Source organism: Crocodylus porosus, unplaced genomic scaffold (genome assembly GCF_001723895.1).
Source record: "Crocodylus porosus isolate Cpor-Errol unplaced genomic scaffold, CroPor_comp1, whole genome shotgun sequence".
Lineage (NCBI taxonomy): Eukaryota > Metazoa > Chordata > Crocodylia > Crocodylidae > Crocodylus > Crocodylus porosus.
The window spans coordinates 70546425-70564472 of record NW_017728949.1 but is presented as its reverse complement, the minus strand read 5'-3'; the positions used below and the strand labels follow the sequence as shown (position 1 = coordinate 70564472).

General features: G+C 41.9%; 1 protein-coding gene across 1 annotated transcript in view; it reads left to right on the top strand.

Moving 5' to 3' along the window:
* Positions 1-18048, top strand: part of LOC109323076 (von Willebrand factor D and EGF domain-containing protein-like) — a 333209-nt gene that overhangs the window by 87888 nt on the left and 227273 nt on the right. The gene's annotated exons all lie outside the window — the stretch shown is intronic.

The following is an 18048-nucleotide window of genomic DNA, read 5'->3' as shown; positions in this document are numbered from 1 at the left end:
TAGGTGTAGTCACCTCTGGATATGGTTCTATACTACGTAGAACATCTTAGGTGACGACAGAAACAGATGACTTGGGCATCTTTAGGGGGAAGAGAAGCTGTCCAAGAGCAGAGGAGAAAGCTGCAGATTTCAACCCGTACACCAACTACTGCCATGTTTCACTGCCGTCCTGAAACTCTAAAAAATAACAGAACTTCTTCAAAGACTGTCCCTCGCTCATGAATGAGACCAAGAAACACAGAAAAATTGAAAAAGCAGAAAACGAAAATGAGAATTCCATCTTGCAGAGGGCTTAAAATGTGGAATATATCTCTAGGTTCAGCAGCCCTTAAATCCAGATGCTTCCCACAAACTTATTCCTCCAGCAGCAAAATATTTTTTGAATGAAACAGCCTTCGAGTTTAGGTATTGCTACTTGAATTTCTCCAGGAAATTAAGTGTGACACTGACCTTCTTCCTTCTGTGTTTCCCTTTCCCTTCCCTCTGTGTTTTCACAGAAGGCATACCAATTACAGACTCCCTTGTGTGTACTCTAGGCATTAACCTGGGCACAATGCTGAGTTGCTTCCCAATAGCAAACTAAAGCAAGAAGACAACAGAAATGTGCAAACATCTGTGTCCCACAGTGTCAAGTCTGCAGCAAATAGCTCAAAAGCTACAGTTAGTTCAAGAACTGCCTAATTGACTTCCAAAGGAAAAACAGCAGAGGAAGAGAGTGCAAAGAGATATGCTACACCCCAAAAATAATTCAGCAGTCTTACTAGAAAAAATTTAAAAAATTCATGAGCCCTTGTCACAGCTAATAATGACAAAAGGGTCCTCAGAGAAAAATTAAAGTGCCATCATCACTAAACCAACAGGGGGAAAAAAGGCTAGATCTAATACTGATTGACAAAGATGGAAAAACAAAAATAAAGAAACAGGCATCTTAATTAAATGACTAATATAAGCAGGCCACAAGAAAGGAAGAAATACAAAATCAAAGAGCACTGCCTGCTAACACTGTGGAAGGACATAAGTTATGGACAGTGTGAAAAACAACCTGTGAATTGTAGAACATTTGGAGAATAATGTGTGATGAAAACCTGAGGAAAACAATATGAGATGAGAATCTTCTAGCAAAGGCTGCAATATAAACACAATGGACACTGCAGCATATCATACGTAGAGCCAGAGCTTGCTAATGTTATAGCTCCTGCTCTACCTCTCCTTGGCTAGGGACAGACATTCAAAAAGTCTGAGCCTGAATTGATTCAATCTTTACAAGTTAGTCTAACATGGAAGGCTTGAACTGATTTGTAGGTGGATAGACAGTTTGTTTCATTCCAGAAATCCAGGCACATACCTGCAGTGGCTCAGATTAGAAGCCAGAGGGCACTACAGCAGCCCTCCCTTCCCTTTCTCAGTACTGAGCTGGGGGGGGCATAACCAGGCCCCAGTAGAAGGCTCTGAAGACCCAGCAGGGGATTGATACTGGTGTTTATCACCCATAACTCAGTGTTTATCACCCCACCCAGCCCAGAGAGCATGCCAGGATGCTGGGGGTGTCTGGCTTAACTTAAACTAGCAAGGCGTCTGGGATAGACATTGCATAAACCAGTTTGACCCAAATCATTTAAGTCTGATACCACATTCAACTAGGTTCATCTCATACCAATTTCAGCCATTTTCAAACTGGTTTATGTGCACTGAACATCTGTTCTGTTACAGATTTTAACCAGTTTCTGATCACTTAAACTGGTTTATGCGTAATGTCTGTCCCCAGCCCTCATGTACATATGGAACCTTACAAAAAATCTGAATTAAAAACTTTAACAATGACTCATTCCTGAGTAAAGTCTCACAATAGTTGTTTCCTGCTTCACAAAATACTTCCTAAATGTTATACTCAGGCACTAGTCACTGGTGAATCAAATAATACTAAATTGGGGTTGAGGAGTGTCAAACCAGGAAAGCTTTGAACTCATATATGAAACCTTACCTCTCTAATACATATGTGAAATATATACTATATTTTTTAGGATTCATTTTAAGTCTCATGCTCTACTGATTAACCTCATAAAACAGAGTTTCGGCAAAACCAAAACAGACTAGCTGAGTTGCAGTTTTAACATTTATTTTTGTTTTGTCTTGTTAATCTAAATCCTCCTTGAATTACAATTTTTATATAAACTTTAAAAATAAGAACTTCTTTGGAAGTATATCTAATTAATATATTATTTCCTTTCTCTCTTTCTTAAACATATGAACACAGCATCATCATAATGGCAAGTGTGAAGCAGTGGTTCCCAGGTATATACACAAATCAGATTTTTAGCCTGTATGTATAAAGGAAACACTTAAAAGAAACTTGACAGCCACAGGTTTAACTGCTAATACTGGTATCCTTTTGCATTAAACTAATTTCTGTAAAATTTATACTGCAGACTGAAAAAGAAAATTGTATTCACTTTAAATTATTTAGGTGGGAACCAACTGAAAAAAAAATGGGGGGGTGGTTTGTGCATAACAGAATGGTGGTTCCAAAGAGGATGGAGCTAGACTGTTTTCAGTGGTGGCAGGTGACAGAACAAGGAGCAACAGTCTCAAATTGCACCAGGGAAGTTTAGGTTAGATATTAGAAAAAATGTTTTCACTAGATGGGTAGTAAAGCATTGGAACTGGTTATCCAGAGAGGTTGTGGAGTCTCTATCCTTGGAGGTTTTTAAGACCTGGCTAGACAAAGTATTGCCTGAAATGATATAGTCAGGGATAGTCCTGCTTTGTGCAGGGGGCTGGACCTCCTGAAGTTCCTTCCGACTGTAATTTTCTATGATTCTAAGATTCAAAAATTTTAGGATGATATCTTAAGTGTGATGTTAGTGTTCATTTATTGTATGTCCTCCATTGACCAGGAGCTGGACTACATGACTTCCTGAGCTGCCTTCCAACTCTAAGATTCTATGGCTGCCTATACATGTGCGTGGGGGTGGGGATGCAGGGACATTTTAATTACAGTGGTTCACAAAGAGCTGCTCTAATTAAAATGCCTCATCATCATGTCTATTAAACCCCTGTACATTTAAAAATGGCTGCGGGATGCATTAGCTAAACATCATTCAATGGCTTCTGTGGCCATTTTAAAAGGCATGGCTTTTAAAAGGTTTAAAAGACATGATGATGAGGTAACACTAGAGCATTTTAATTAGAATGCTGAACAGACTTGATTAATCAAGCCTGCTCCAATGGGTTCTAATTACAGTGTGAATAAGCACATGTATAGGCAGCCTAAGAAGCTAAGAGTCTAAGATGCCTAATCATCAGGGATCCTGGTTTTCTCTGATAAAAAAATCCCCAATTTTGGGATGAAAAAAAGTAATAAATTCCACATTTTGCCAAAATTAAAAGGAAACACCACCACACACATATCTATATATTAGTAGTGTTTCATTTTAATCACCAAAAAATGTGGATTTGGGGGTTACTTTTTCCCTGCCAAAACTGGGGATTTATTTTTAAACCACAGAGTACCATGATCCTTGCTAATCATATAGTGTTAACCACCAACTAAAAATGTACCAAAAAGCATCCTTTTTTCATCTAGATAAAACAATGTTTTTCTTGCATATGGTGCGATTTATTTTTTACAGCAGAATTTTAATGCAATCTCCTAATGAAAGAAGCAGCCAAACTTGAATTTTTTGGCCAGTTATATAGAGTTGAAAAACATTCATTCAGTCAGGTCAGCTGGTTGTCAAAAGCACTGTGACAAAACCCTGGGGTGTTGTGCTGCTCCCACAGATGTAGCCTGGGCTTGTATCAGATTATTGTTCCCACATTCCACTGAATGGGCATGCCCATTGTGAAAGAGTAAATTGCGGTGCTGCAAAAAGAGCCAGAAAACACCACTTCCGGAGCTATTACCATATTAGGATAGAAGCTCCGGGAAAAGAAACGAAAGAGGAGAAGGGGGTCTCAGAAAGGGAGAAGAAAGAAAGAGTGTCTGAAGGAGAAAGTGAGGGAAAAGAAGATCTCCAGGCGATAAGACACTTACCTCAGGATTTTTCTTGCCGCTGGAGAGAGCGGAGCTCTGAGAAAGAGGGGCAGATCCCCGAAGAGGCACCGGAGACGCGGCTGGCAGCCACGCTGAAAAGTAAACAAACAAAAAAAGAGAGAAGAGTGAATTGACTCACTCCCACAAACTGAGTGAAAACAACTGAGTGCTGACCACAAGGATTCAAGGCTTCAGGCACGCACCACATGAAAGGTACCCACTCAGGATAGCAAAAGGATAGACAGAGAAATAACAAGGCTTGAAGAGAAAAGCCTGCTCTAAAAAATAAAAAAAGGAAATAAATGCACAAAGCAGAGTTAAAGGGACTTTGTTTATTAACACCAAGTTCAGTCCAACCAAACAGAGAAAGGTTAAATAAAAACAGTATGTAGATAGAATTACAAAGTTGATATAATTGTTAAAAAAAAGGACCACTTCTGTTTAAAGATAACAAAAGTTTGTATAGTGTTATAAAGAATAAAGATAAAGACAAGTGTTAATCTGCATTTGATTGTGAATATATGTATCGGCGAATGTGTGGGAATACCGGTATTCCTAATAGAGACACCCAAAGAGCAAAATAAAACAACAAATATATATATAACAACCCTCCCGACAAGTGACATCATAAAACAGAACATATTATAATAACATCCAAGACGTGGCAGGCGGGAAAGTCAGGGTACTTACAGCTCTTTGGGAGATTATAAAAGGATACAGAATCAGAAATTATAATTTACTACAGACACTTCAGTCAAACAACAGAAAAAACCCCCCAAAATATTTTATAACATAGAAAAGAAAAGTGATCAAATGTTTTGACAACAGAATACAGTAAAACTAAACTGGCAAAAGCTTATAAAAGCCTTCCCTTGCTTTCTGACTACCACCTAGCCTTTGTAACATTTCTATGAAAATCCTCTGGGGTCAAACTTCTCTCAGTCAGTTAGCTTCCTCCACCAGAGACTTCCAGTCCACTTCTCCTAACAGGAAACCCTTCCCTTACTGTCACTCCCTCCGGAACAGTTCACACGCCCTCTTGGCATAGGCGATGTATAGAGCAGGCAGGAGAGCATGTGCCCTCCCTGGAACACTGCTGCCCCCACCCTGACAGCGAGTGCTCTGGCTGGGAGCGGGGCACAGAGAGTGCTGGTGTCCCCTGCTAAAATTGGCTCTGCCACCAGAGCCTCTCCACCCCACCACCCAGACATGGGAGGCACCAGTCACCCATGCCCCTCACTCACCCACCCACCTCATTTCCAGGGAACAAGAGAATCGTCTTCAGTGTCTCTGCCTGTGGCTCTGTGACAACCACTAGTATATAGAAGGAGATATCACTGGAAAAAACAATAATGGCTGCTTGCAGATGTTAAATAAAAAAAAAAAATGTGTTTTACCAAGAAAGCAGCACATTACTTCGACCCAATTCTGTAGTGTCGGTATAGATTGGGAACTTCAGTGGGGTTTTTTGGTGCTTTTCACTAAAGCTGAGTCAATCAGCTATTACATAAAAGCACCAAAAAAGCTCCACTAGAGTGCCTGATCTATACAGATGTCAAGGAAATCAGGTCCAACTAACACACTTCCTCATCTGGGCATCTATTGGACTTGGTGCAAGAGCATACCTTGTTTAAAATAAAGCACCATTTTTCTGGTTTATTTAACATTTGCAAGTGTTAAATTATTATTGGCAATTGAAGAACAAATTTAATTTCTTCGTTTTACATTTTTAAACTGAATTAAGTAAAAAGCTAGGGGTGCCTAATCTTAATTGTAGATCCTTAAAAATATCCATTTGTTTTACAAAGATGCCATGAAGATTAATTAAATATTTTTATAAAATACTTTGAAGAGGAAAAGTGCCAAATTTGTTATGGGGCAAAACCTTCAGAAGTTTTGAACTCCTGTTGAATTCAGTGATTTTCAAGATTTTTTGTGACTTTGGCCCACTGGAGTATCTGTTTTTTAAAGTATCTCTTTTGGGGTTATTGTTGACAACCTGAAGTGATCCTTCTGCACTAGAGAAGTTTTATTTGGGGTAAGTTACAAAATAGTAATGCACCTAAGGTTATGTATTACATCAATGGTACTTGAACTAGATGGTGTCTTGAGGTCCCTTCCAGCTCTATTTTTCCCTGACCTGAAGTGCTGTGATGCTGAATAGCACTGAAACTGCTAGTTTGGAAATCGTTAGTACATTATTGAAAACTACATAGTTTACAAACTGAATTCAAGTAAATTCATAGGGACTGACTCCGAACTGAGCAGTTAGGAATTACTTCCCTTTTGTGGCAGCAATACATCTGTATTGCAATACCAGGCCACACAGTTTTGAATTTAGCCTTGTTACTATATTCTGGTATGATAGTATCAGTTTCCTCTTATATTTAGAAAGAGCCTTAACTGTAGTAACTGATGAACAATGTTAAATATTTTCAATTATTTAGATTTTTGGAATTTCCTCCCAATAAATTATGTGAAAAATGTTTCTTCTTCACAGCTAGAATTTGCTTAGAATTCTTTGTTTTTCCTCATTATTTCTCTTTGCATTTTGCTGTTGTTTGAATTTAGAATTATAATTTCCCCATTCTTTTCATTGTTGGGTGTTAATATCACAGAGTTCATATAGCCAGTCCAACAGACTAGTGTGGACTAATCTGCATGACTAACATGGGCAAAATTTAGTTCAGAGTAGAAAACACATATGTGATATAACTGCCATCAGAACTACTCATCTTTATTCAAAATTTGTTGCTCTATCAATGCATATAATTTACCACAATATGTTAAAATAAATTACTTCATAGAATCATGGAAAATGAGGGTTGAAAGGGACCACAGGAGGGTCATCTAGTCCAGCCCCCTGCTCAAAGCAGGGCCATCCCTGCCAAAGCTTTATCTATCCAGCTCTTAAAAACCACCAAGGACACAGATTCCACCACCTCTCTGGGTAAACTGTTCCAGTGTTTTATTACTCTCACAGTTAGAAAATTCTTCCTAATAACTAACATAAACATCCCTTCCTGCAACTTGAGACCATTGCTCTTTGTTCCATCATCTGCCACCACTGAGAACAGTCTAGCACCATCCTCTTTCAAACCCCATTTTGGGTAGTTGAAGGCTGTTATTAAATCCCCCCTCAGTCTCCTCTTCTTTAGACTAAATAAGCCCAGTTCCCTCAGCCTCTCCTCATAAATCATGTGCCCTAACCCCCTCACCATTTTTATTGCCCTCCACTGGACTGTCTCCAATTTGTCTGCATCATTTCTGTAGTGGGAGGCCCAAAACTGAACACAATAATCCAGATATGGCCTCACCAGGGCTGAATAGATGGGAAGAGTCACTTCCCTTGACCTACTGGCAGCACACCTACAAGTACAGCCCAGTATGTTGTTAGCCTTCTGGCAACAAGGGCTCACCGTTGGCTCATATTCAGCTTATTGTCCACTTTAACCCCCAGGTCCTTTTCTGTAGCCTTCCTGCCCAGGCAGTCAGCCCCCAGCCTGTATTAGTGCCTGGGATTATTCCATCCTCTAAGTGCAGGACTTATCCTTGTTGAACCGTATGGGATTCCTTTTGGCCTAATCCTCCAATTTTTCTAAGTCACTCTGAATCCTATCCTTACCCTCCAGCATATCTACTACTCCCCCAGGTTGGTGTCATCTGTAAACTTGCTGAGGGTGTACTCTATGACATCATCCAGGTTGTTTGTTAAGGCATTGAACAAAACCGGCATTGAACTGACCCTTGGGGCACTCTACTTGATACCGGCTGCCAACTAGACATTGAGCCATTAATTAGGACTCTATGAGCCAGATGATCCAGCCAGGTTTCTATCCACATTACAGTCCTTTCATCCTGCCTGTACTTCCTTAGCTTGCCTGTGAGAATGTTGTCGGAGACCATATCAAAGCCTTGCTAAAATCAAGGTACATGGCATCCACCAGTTTCCCTACATCCACAAAGCCAGTCACCTCATCACAGAAAGCAATCAGATTGGTGATGCATAATTTGTCCCTGGTGAATCCATGCTGATTGTTCCTAATCACCTCTTTCTCCTTTGAGTGTTTAGAAATCAATTCCCTGAGGATCTGTTCCATGATTTTTCTGGGGACTGAGATAAGGCTGCCTGGTCTGTAGTTCCCTGGATCCTCTTTTTTCCTTTCTTAAATATGAGCACTACGTTTGCCCTTTTCCAATCATCCAGGACCTCTCCTGACCACCATGAGTTTTCAAAGATGATGGCCAATGGCTCTGCAATTGCATCAGCAAACTTCCTCAGCACCCTCATATTTTCATAGTTGGGAGGGTTGGAAGGAACCTAAGCAGGTCATCAAGTCCAACCCCCTGCCATGGGCAGGAAAGAGTACTGGGGTCAAATGACCCCAGCTAAGTGATTGTTTAGCCTCAAGGTGTATCCCATTCAGCACCATGGACCTATATACATCCATGTATATACAGTCCCTAACCTGTTCTTTTGCCACTATTGGCTGCTTACCTCCTCCCCAAACTGTGCTGTCTGGTGCTGTAGTCCAGTGCAGTAGTCTGGGAGCTGACCTTGCCTCTGAATATTGAGCCAAAATAGGCACTGAGTACTTCAGCCTTTTCTGCATCCTCTGTCACAAGGTTGCCTCCCCTTCAGTAATGGACCCACATTTTCCCTGATCCTCCTCTTGCTACCAACGTACTTGTAGAAACCCTTCTTGTTACCCTTCACATCCCTTGCTAGTTGCACCTCCAATTGTGCTTTGGCCTTCCTGACTTCATCCCTGCATACCCAAGCAATGCTCTTATATTCATCCCTAGTTATTTGTCCAAGTTTCCTCTTCTTATAAACATCCTTTTTGTGACTTAATTTATTGAAGAGTTCCCTGGTAAGCCAAGCAAGTCTTCTGCCATATTTGCTAGTCTTTCTGCACTTCAGGATGGTTTGTTTCTGCACTCTCAGTAAGACTTCTTTAAAGTACACCCAGAGCTCCTGAACTCCTCTTCCCTCTGACTGGCTTCCCAGGGGATCCTACCCATCAGTTCCCTTAGCGAGTTGAAGTCTGCTTTTCTGAAGTCCAGGGTCCTTACTCTGCTGCTCTCCATCCGTCTTTCCCTCAGGATCCTAAACTCTTACCATTTTTTGTTCACTGCTGCCCAAGTTGCCATCTACTATTACACGCCCCACCAATTCTTCCCTGTTTGTGAGCAGCAGGTTTGGAAGAGCATGACCCCTAGCTGGCTGCTCCAGCACATGCACTAGGAAGTTGTCCCCAACACTCTCCAAAAACTTTCTGGATTCCCTGTGCACTATTGTATTGACCAAACCAGAAGAAGTCAGGGTGATTGAAGTCCCCTGTGAGAACCAGGTCCTGTGACTGCTAGCTGTTGAAAGAAAGCCTCATGTACAACTTCATCCTGCTCTATAGCAAATGCACATCATGACATCACCCTTGTTGCTTTTCCCTCTAACCTTAACACAGAGACTTTCAACAGGCCTGTCTCCAGTTTCATACTGGAGCTCTGAGCAATAATATGGTTCTTTTACATAAAGTGCAACTCCTCCTCCTCTTCTCCTCTGCCCATCCTTTCTGAACAGTTTTTACCCATCCATGGCAGTGCTCCAGTCATGCGAGCTCCCACCAAGGCTTTGCTTTTAAAAGTACATCATTGTTCCATGACTGTGTGAGGACCTCCAATTCTTCCAGCTTGTTTCTGAGGCTCTGTGCATTTGTGCACAGGCACTGGAGGTAACTAGTCAATTGCCCTGATTTCTCAGGAAGTATGAGAGCACCTTACCTGTTGCCCACTCCTGCTTGCTCTTCTTCCAGGTCTCCTGCTTGCCCACTTACCTCAAGGCTTTGCTCTCCATCCATCGGTGAACCTAGTTTAAAGCCCTCCTCACTAGGTTCATGAGCCTGTTTGTGAAGATGCTCTTCCCTCTCCATCAAGTGGATACCATCTCTTCCTGGCAATCATTCTTCTTAGAAAAACATTCATGGTCAAAGAAGCCAAAGCCCTTCTGGCAACACCACCTGCACAGCCAAGTGTTGAACTGCAGGATGCACCTGCTCCTGCCCAGGTCCCTTCCCTTGTCCGGAAAGATCAACAAGAAGACAACCTAAGTCCCAGGCCTCCTCACCCTTGCACCCAGAGCTCTGTAGTCACTTTTGATATGCTCAGGGTCTTTCCTGGCAGTATCATTGGTGCCCGCATAGATAAGCAGCATGGGGTAGTAGTCAGAGGGCCAAATGAGCCTTGGTAGTCTCTCCATGACATCTCGGAACTGGGCTCCAGGCAAGCAACAGACTTCTTACATTTCAGCTTTGATCAGAAGTCAAGGTAGATGTAATTTACTTGGATTTTTAGAAGGCCTTTGATATGGTGTCTCATCCTATTCTCATGAATAAACTGAGCAGCTGTGACATAGATGATTACATGGTGAAGTGGATGGCAAATTGGCTTAGGGATCACACTCAGAGAGTGGTGGTGGATGGCTTGGTACCAACCTGAAAAGATATGGGCAGTGGAGTCCCACAAGGCTCAGTCCAGGACAATGTCTTCATCAGTGTCTTGGATGAGGACGTGGAGAACACTCTGCCCAAATTCACAGATAACACCAAATTATGGGGTAAAGTTAACACACGAGAAGGTAGGGAATGAATCCAAGTGGATCTGAACAGGTTGGAAATGTGGGCAGAACAGAATAGGATGCTGTTCAACAAAGACAAATGCAAAGTGGTTTACCGAGGGAGAAAGAATCATCAGCACACTTACAGGTGTAAAATTTGTCTAGGAGTTTTCTTTTGGGGGTCAACCATATTGGTCTAGGGCTATATGACAGACCGAGTCATTTGATTTGAGTTGATATCTTTTATTAGACCAACTTGGAGGTGGGGTGGTGTTTCTAGCAAGCTTTTTGGATAACACAGTATCCTTTCTCAAGCTAAGTGGAGTGCAGAAGGGGGTAATTCCCCTGTGTATACTAGGAACTTCTTCTTAACTTAGGTCATTATTATAGATCTTGTACTTTTCTGAGCATCACATTCACTCACAGCAATTTATTAAAGAGAAAGAAGGAGAAAAGAAGACAGGTGTTTTCTAATGTTGGTATTTGTTTTTCCTGCAAGTGAAGGGTGGAGACAGACTTATTTATATATATGAATCACATTTCATGTTTATTTAAGGCCAGAATGTACTTGCATCTGTCTATTTATCTCAATATTGCAATATGTGCCACCTTGATATTTATCTTTTCAATACCATTGTAAGGCTGGAAAACACTATTAATCTGATTTTACAAATAAAGATCCAAGGCAAAGGAAGTTTAAGCAATTTAACCCAGATCAGACAACTAGGAAACTGAGGCAGAGATCTTTAGAAACTGAACCAAAGGGCCGTCTTTCCACAGTGGAGCAACAGTGACATGTTGTGGCCAATTATACTAGTAAATAAAGACATTAATGAATAAAGCAGATCTTTCAGTAATTCGCTCTAAGGCATTTAAACAGCAGGAGAAAGACCATGGGAAATCATTAGTGTAACCTAAGCTAACTTTACCATAAATATCAAAACTGTTTAAGATGCTGGCATTTATGCCTGTTAAATTATCTAGTTATCATAAAACTATTCATATTATTTTTCAGCAACAACACAGTGACTAGGTGATGGCAGCACTGTAGCTTGCAATAACTGTAAGAAGGCACTTGTTAGCAGTGCTGAAAACACTCTCCACAACAGCAGCCACATCCTTCCTAGTCTCCAAATGGCCTTCATTATTTGACAAGTTAGAGTAAGTGCAAACTGGACAGGTTAGCTGGATCATGAGTCAATCCCAGGGGATGACTGAAGATTTTAGCTCTGGGTTCCTAATAGGTAGCATGGCTTCTCCTGGGGCAAAGCAAGATACAAATAGAAAGAGGAAGTGGCGCTGTGTCTGCTACTCCCATTTTTCATTCCATGAGCTGCAAGTTTATCGGTCTGTGCTTGTTCTTCTTGCTTGTGTTTTGAACAGTGGGACACAGTTTGCTGTCCCTGCTCTGGTGCTGTTGCTAAAAACATTTTAATATACATCCCTTAGAGCTTGACAGAGATAATACCTTTCCTGAAACACAAGTGTTCGGTTAGTATTACTACTCTGTGCACCTTTCCTAGCATTCAAGGACTTCAAAGAGCTTTACAAGTATTCTTTAGACTTCTAAACACTTTAATTCTATTCCATTCTATTCTGTTCTTTTTTTGCTATCCAGGACTGTGGTTTCTCAGCCCTTCCAAGTAGGTAAGTAAATGTTATTATACCCATTTTAAACTTAGAGAGGTAGTTAGCTGTGTTAATATGATGTCAGGCAGAAGGCACGGTAGACTTGCACCTTATAGACTAGCTAAGTCAGAGTTGCATACCATAAACTTTCATAAACCTAAGTTCATTTAATCGAATCTCACAGGATCTGATAAAATGAGCTTGGACTCACAAAAGTTTATGCTATATGTCTCTGATTTAGTTCGTCTATTAGGTGAAATCTGCCCTGGCTTCTTTTTAAACTTACTCACATTAGCAACAGATTTAAAGTCAATTGCCAGTATGCATAAGGGAAGGAGTTTGAGACCCATCAGTCTCAAACAGGTCAATAAACCTGTATGTAGATGAGTGTGTTCAAGTCCAATTATATGCTTTTTTGTCCTAATTTTTTTCTTGCTTTTTTGTTGCGGAGATCTTCTTTCTTTACTGATTTTTTTTTCAAGATGATCATCCCAGTCCTTTTGGCCTTTACCTGTAGCTGCTCATAAATATACTATGAGGCAACTTTACAATCAAAAGATATAGGTCATAAGTTCTCTGGAGCAGGGATGGTTTTGATGTCAGGTTTTTTTGCATTACAGAGACCGCTGGTGGCACTTAATAAGGAAATAAGTAAATAATACATAAAAAGGGTGACTGTAAGTAAGAAACATACATCTGCTTAAAAAAAAATACTAGCCTAAGAAACCTAGTGAGAAAATTTGAGTGCACATCCTTTGTCCCCTTTCCTTTGTTTACCTTTATCCTGCAAACTGCTACATACTGATAACTTCCTGCACCTGTGTGCCTCAGGGTGCATGCAGACATTCAGGGGGTTAGATAGGGGAAGAAATGGCAGCCTAATCTTAGTTCACCCACATGCAGACCTTAAATGCTTAGATCCCTAGTTAAGTCAATCTAAGTGCTGAATTGTATAGATGTTCCCTGTAGGTTAGATTCAGCAAAAAATGGCCAGCTTGATCTAATTTTAGTTCATATGAGAGGTGCACTAAGTTAGATCAAGCATGGTTAGACTGATCTAACTGAATGCCTGTACGTGTTTGGAGTACAGCCCCAGGGCTGGAAAAGCCCAGGTGCTTGCCCCAGCCCTAAGACTGTACTTCCCTACATCTCCCTATCAGGCTATTTTAGTCTCAACTGACCCTACTCCCAGATGGACAACTCCCCCACCCCCTTTGGACCAGCTAGTACCTCCACATCCACCAAACCTACACCAATCCTACAAACTACCCCCATTGCCAGTTTTACCAGCATTTTCTGGTGCTAGGAGCCTGACTGAAATAAGCTGGGGTGGGGTGAGGGGTGGACAGGATCAGAGGGGCAAGGATTGTTTGTTCATCTGGGTGTAGGAAGGGTCAGGGGACTAAAAATAGTCCCTGGTTTAGGTGAGGGGGGAAGCATGGAGGGAAAGACAGATCCCTGATCCTGCCAAACCTCCCCCAAGACCCAACCAACTTCTCCCCCACCACAGAGCCATGAGCCCCCTGATCCCATTAACTCTCCCCCACATGGAGCTGCTAGCGCCCCACAATTTGCCTGCCCCTCTCCTAGCCCCAACTTACTTCAATCAGGCTCCCAGCACTTGCAAACATCTGTGAAACTGGCAGCAGGAGCAGTGTGAGATCTGGGGAAGTTTGGCAGGACTTGGGGGGAGGGGGAGGGAGAATCTGCAGGGAATAGGGGTTGGTAGGATTGGAGAGGCTCTTCGATCCCACCAGCCACCCACCTTGATTCCTCCAAACCCCATCACAGACCTTGCTAGCCCTCCCCAGTCCCATCAAACCCTCCTGGAACCTACCAATTCCGCCACAGGCAACGTTTTACATAATCTGACCTCCTGAACTTCTAAGTTTATAGTCTGTATGCACCTTTAGTAACTTCAGCGAAAATCAGCATGGCCATAGAGGGTCTACCCAGATGCAGAGTTGAGACCATGGATTGATTTGCCCCTTGGAAAGTTTTGGCACTCTAGAACAGCATTGTTTTGCACAAGGCATAAACTACCTTTTTCAGAAACCTTGTTTTTCAGAGCATAACAATTACAGGATCAAATGAAAAGTTACTCCCATCCATAGTTTCATAGTGCTTAGGGTTGGAAGGGAACTAAACAGATCATCAGGTCCAACCCCCTGCCCCAGGCAGGACCGAGTGCCTGGGTCATAACACCCCAGTCAAATATCTGTCCAGCCTCCTCTTGAAGGCCCCCAAGGTAGGAGGGAGCACCACCTCCCTTGGGAGTCATTCCAGAGCCTGGCAGCCCTAACTGTAAAGTAATGTCTCCTGTTGTTCAGCCTCAACCTTCTCTAACAATTTCTGTCTGTTATTCCTAGTAACCCCAGGTGGTGCCCAGGGGAACAGAGCCTCCCCCAATTCCTGCTGGTCCCCCCTGGTGAGTTTGTAAATGGCCACCAGATCCCCTCTCAGCCTTCTCTTGTGGAGGCTGAATAGGTTCAGGCCCTTTAACCTCTCTTCATAGGGCCTGACCCGCTGCCCCCTGACATGCGAGTGGCTCTTCTCTGGACCCTCTCAATGCTAGCCACATCCCTCTTGAAAAGCGGCACCCAGAACTGGATGCAGCACTCCAACTGTGGCCTGACCAACACCACATAGAAGGGGAGGATCACCTCCCTGGACCTGCTTGTGATGCATCTGTAGATGCACAATAAGGTGCAGTTAGCCTTACTGACCACTTCCTTGCATTAGTGGCTTATGTTCATCTGGGAGTCAACAATTACTCCAAGATCCCTTTCTGCCACTGCTTTGACAAGAAGGGTGTCCCCCAGTTTATAGGTGTGTTGCAGGTTCCTTCACCCTAGATGCAGCACCTTGCACTTGTCTGCATTGAATTCCATCCTATTCTCACCCGCCCACCTCTGTAACCTATCCAGGTCTAGCTGGATTCTGTGCCCCCATCCAGCATGCTCACCTTGCCCCACATCTTGGTGTCATCAGTGAATTTGGACAGTGTACTTTCGACGTCCAGATTGCTGATAAAGATGTTGCACAGTACAGTCTCCAGGACTGAGCCCTGGGGGGCTCCACTGCCTACATCCCTCCAGGTCAAAAATGACCAGTCCACCACCACTCTTTGGGTGTGACCATCTAGTCAATTTGCCACCCATTTGGCTGTGTAAGCATCAATGCCACAGTCGCCTAGTTTTTTTAGGAGAATGTGGTGGGAAACAGCATCAAAGGCCTTCTTAAAATCCAGGAAGACGACATCCACCTCAATGCCCTCGTAAACAGCGTCAAAGTCCTTCTTAAAGTCCAGGAAGATGACATCCACCTCGACGCATTCGTCCAGGGACTTTGTGACCTAATCATAAAAGGAAACCAAGTTAGGTAGGATCTGCCCTCAATGAACCCATGTTGGTTGCCCCTGAGCGTTACCTCCCCTGCCATATATTAGTACTTTTAATTCTTCTTCAACTATCTTACTCCCAGCACTTATGCAACCTCCCTTTCCATATCTTTGAATTCTTGGCAGTATGACTAACACTGAAATTCAATTGCCAGAACTCTGGTGAAATAAGCACAATTTATCCTTTGACCTCAAAGCTCACCCTGCTGTCATGCACTTTTCCTACAAAAGAGCTGGTTTTACTTGAGGAAGAAACTAGGAAACCTATGCCAGTGTAAAATGTTGGGAGAGGGGGGAGTGTTTGATTGTTGTTTTTTTTAATTATTTATATGTTTTTTTGGTTTTTAAATAAGCCCTTTTCAATTCTCATATAAAGCTCAAAATCACCAGTTTCACCTTACACGAAAAGCATTTTCCATAGCTCTAATATTAAAGGTAGCACTGTTTGCCTTGGAAAATGCAAAGCAAAGAGAATCATTCATTTCCACGTAACTGATATAGTATTAAAAACAGAATTTGGAAATAGCTTTACAATCTGAAATACACAAATCTTTACACTACTGTTTTCATTCTCTTTCTGCTGAAGGCCTGTGAACATGCCATTTTTGGTGGTAAATTTATTAGAGCCTATGGGATTAGATGGAAGTTAGTATTAGATAAAGGGCCTCCAAGGATAATTCAAGGTCTTGCTGGATGTGGCACAGCGTTGTCTAAGAGTCCGTTTTCACTTTTAGTCAATACCAAGACAATGTCCTTCACTGTGTCCTTCTGATGGGATACAAAGCTGAGTCCTGGACTTCTTGTTATTAGAAATCTCTCAGCATTTTTTTATTTGCAAGTATATCAGTATTTTACCTACTGTCCCAGGTAATGTAAATATGTCATTATATTCTGCCTAGTTGAATTCCAAGTCCTGCTTCAATGTGAGAGAGAGATTTTTTTCCCCCTATCCAGGACTAAATTGTTTTGCAATACCACTCTGCTCTGCTCAGAGAATTGCTGTGTCCTCCAAAATGACAAAGTGGTTCTTGCCTGTTCACAACTGTACAACTAGTAGAAAAAGGTGAACAAAGGACAATTTCCTTCAATTCCAACTAAAGTTAAAAATAAGCCCTCCACTTGGAAAGCAATGATATATTTACAAGACCATGATTGTATTATTTGTAAAGTGTGTGTGGAACTTTTGTGATCAAAACAGCATAAAACTGCAAGTTCTTAATAAAAGGAGTGATAAAAGTGCCCCTTACAGTTTTATGATCACCACTATGACACAACTGGCACTTAGATTTTATCATTATAGGGACATTAAAAATGGATCACTTGGGTAGATGGTACATCAACTTCCCTTAGAATAACTAGACTTTTGTGATATTTCAGAGCCTAATACTCACTTTTGTGTTTGTTTTCATAATGCCAGTGAGCAAATTATATTTTGCCACCTGGGGATGGAAAAGTAGACTCAAAATTACCAGTTTTTTAATAGTATCATTTTGGGGGGAGGGGAGGGGAAGAGGGGGAGGAGAAAGAAGGGGGGAGGTGACCATGAAAGCCAGAACAAATAAATTCAAAGTATTGAATATTATCCAGCCACAAGACCTTCTTATCAACTAGGTGTACAGAGGAAACACTTTACCTTTCAAAATCCCTCCCTGGCTCCCATGATAGCATTCCCTCTGTGACTTGCCCCGCCTTGAGTCTTTCTTCTCTTAAGTTTCCTTAAGTGATATTTTTGCTCCTAGTCATCTCTCCATGTCTACAGCTTTCAATTCTAAAAGGGCCCCAAGAAATGTACCATGTTACATGCATATATGACAGGGCCTGCCACCCTGTTTCAACATATACTTTCTAGTTTCCTTGTTCAATATTTCCCATACCCGATGCATTTAATTTATTCATAAACCCGCAGAATACTCAAAGTAAAAAAGAAAAAAAGGCACCCTGCTGTATCTATCCCTGCTCCAGTTCTCTGGCATTGTACACAGTGAAGACTGCAGGGATTCAACAGCAGTCGGAACAGAAGCAACATATTCAAACCCTGCTGCTGGTGTAAGATCCAAAGCAGCAAGGGACCAGGTATGGTAGAACTGTGTCCTGTCATGGTCTCTCTACACCCCCATCCCTGCCCTCAGGCCTTCCCTAAAAGGCATTCCATTATGTTGGGGAAAAGATTTTGTCTCACAGTTTACTTGGCATGAAATGAACTCAGACAGGACAGCAAATCCAGCACTTTGGCTCCATTTAAAGCCCCGTCAACTCTTTTGTAGACACATAAATAGAAGTACAAGATGTTTCTGAGCTTACAGGTAGCAATGGGATATAGAAATGATACATGGCTAAACTGACCTTCCCTTTTCAATGAAATGTACTTTC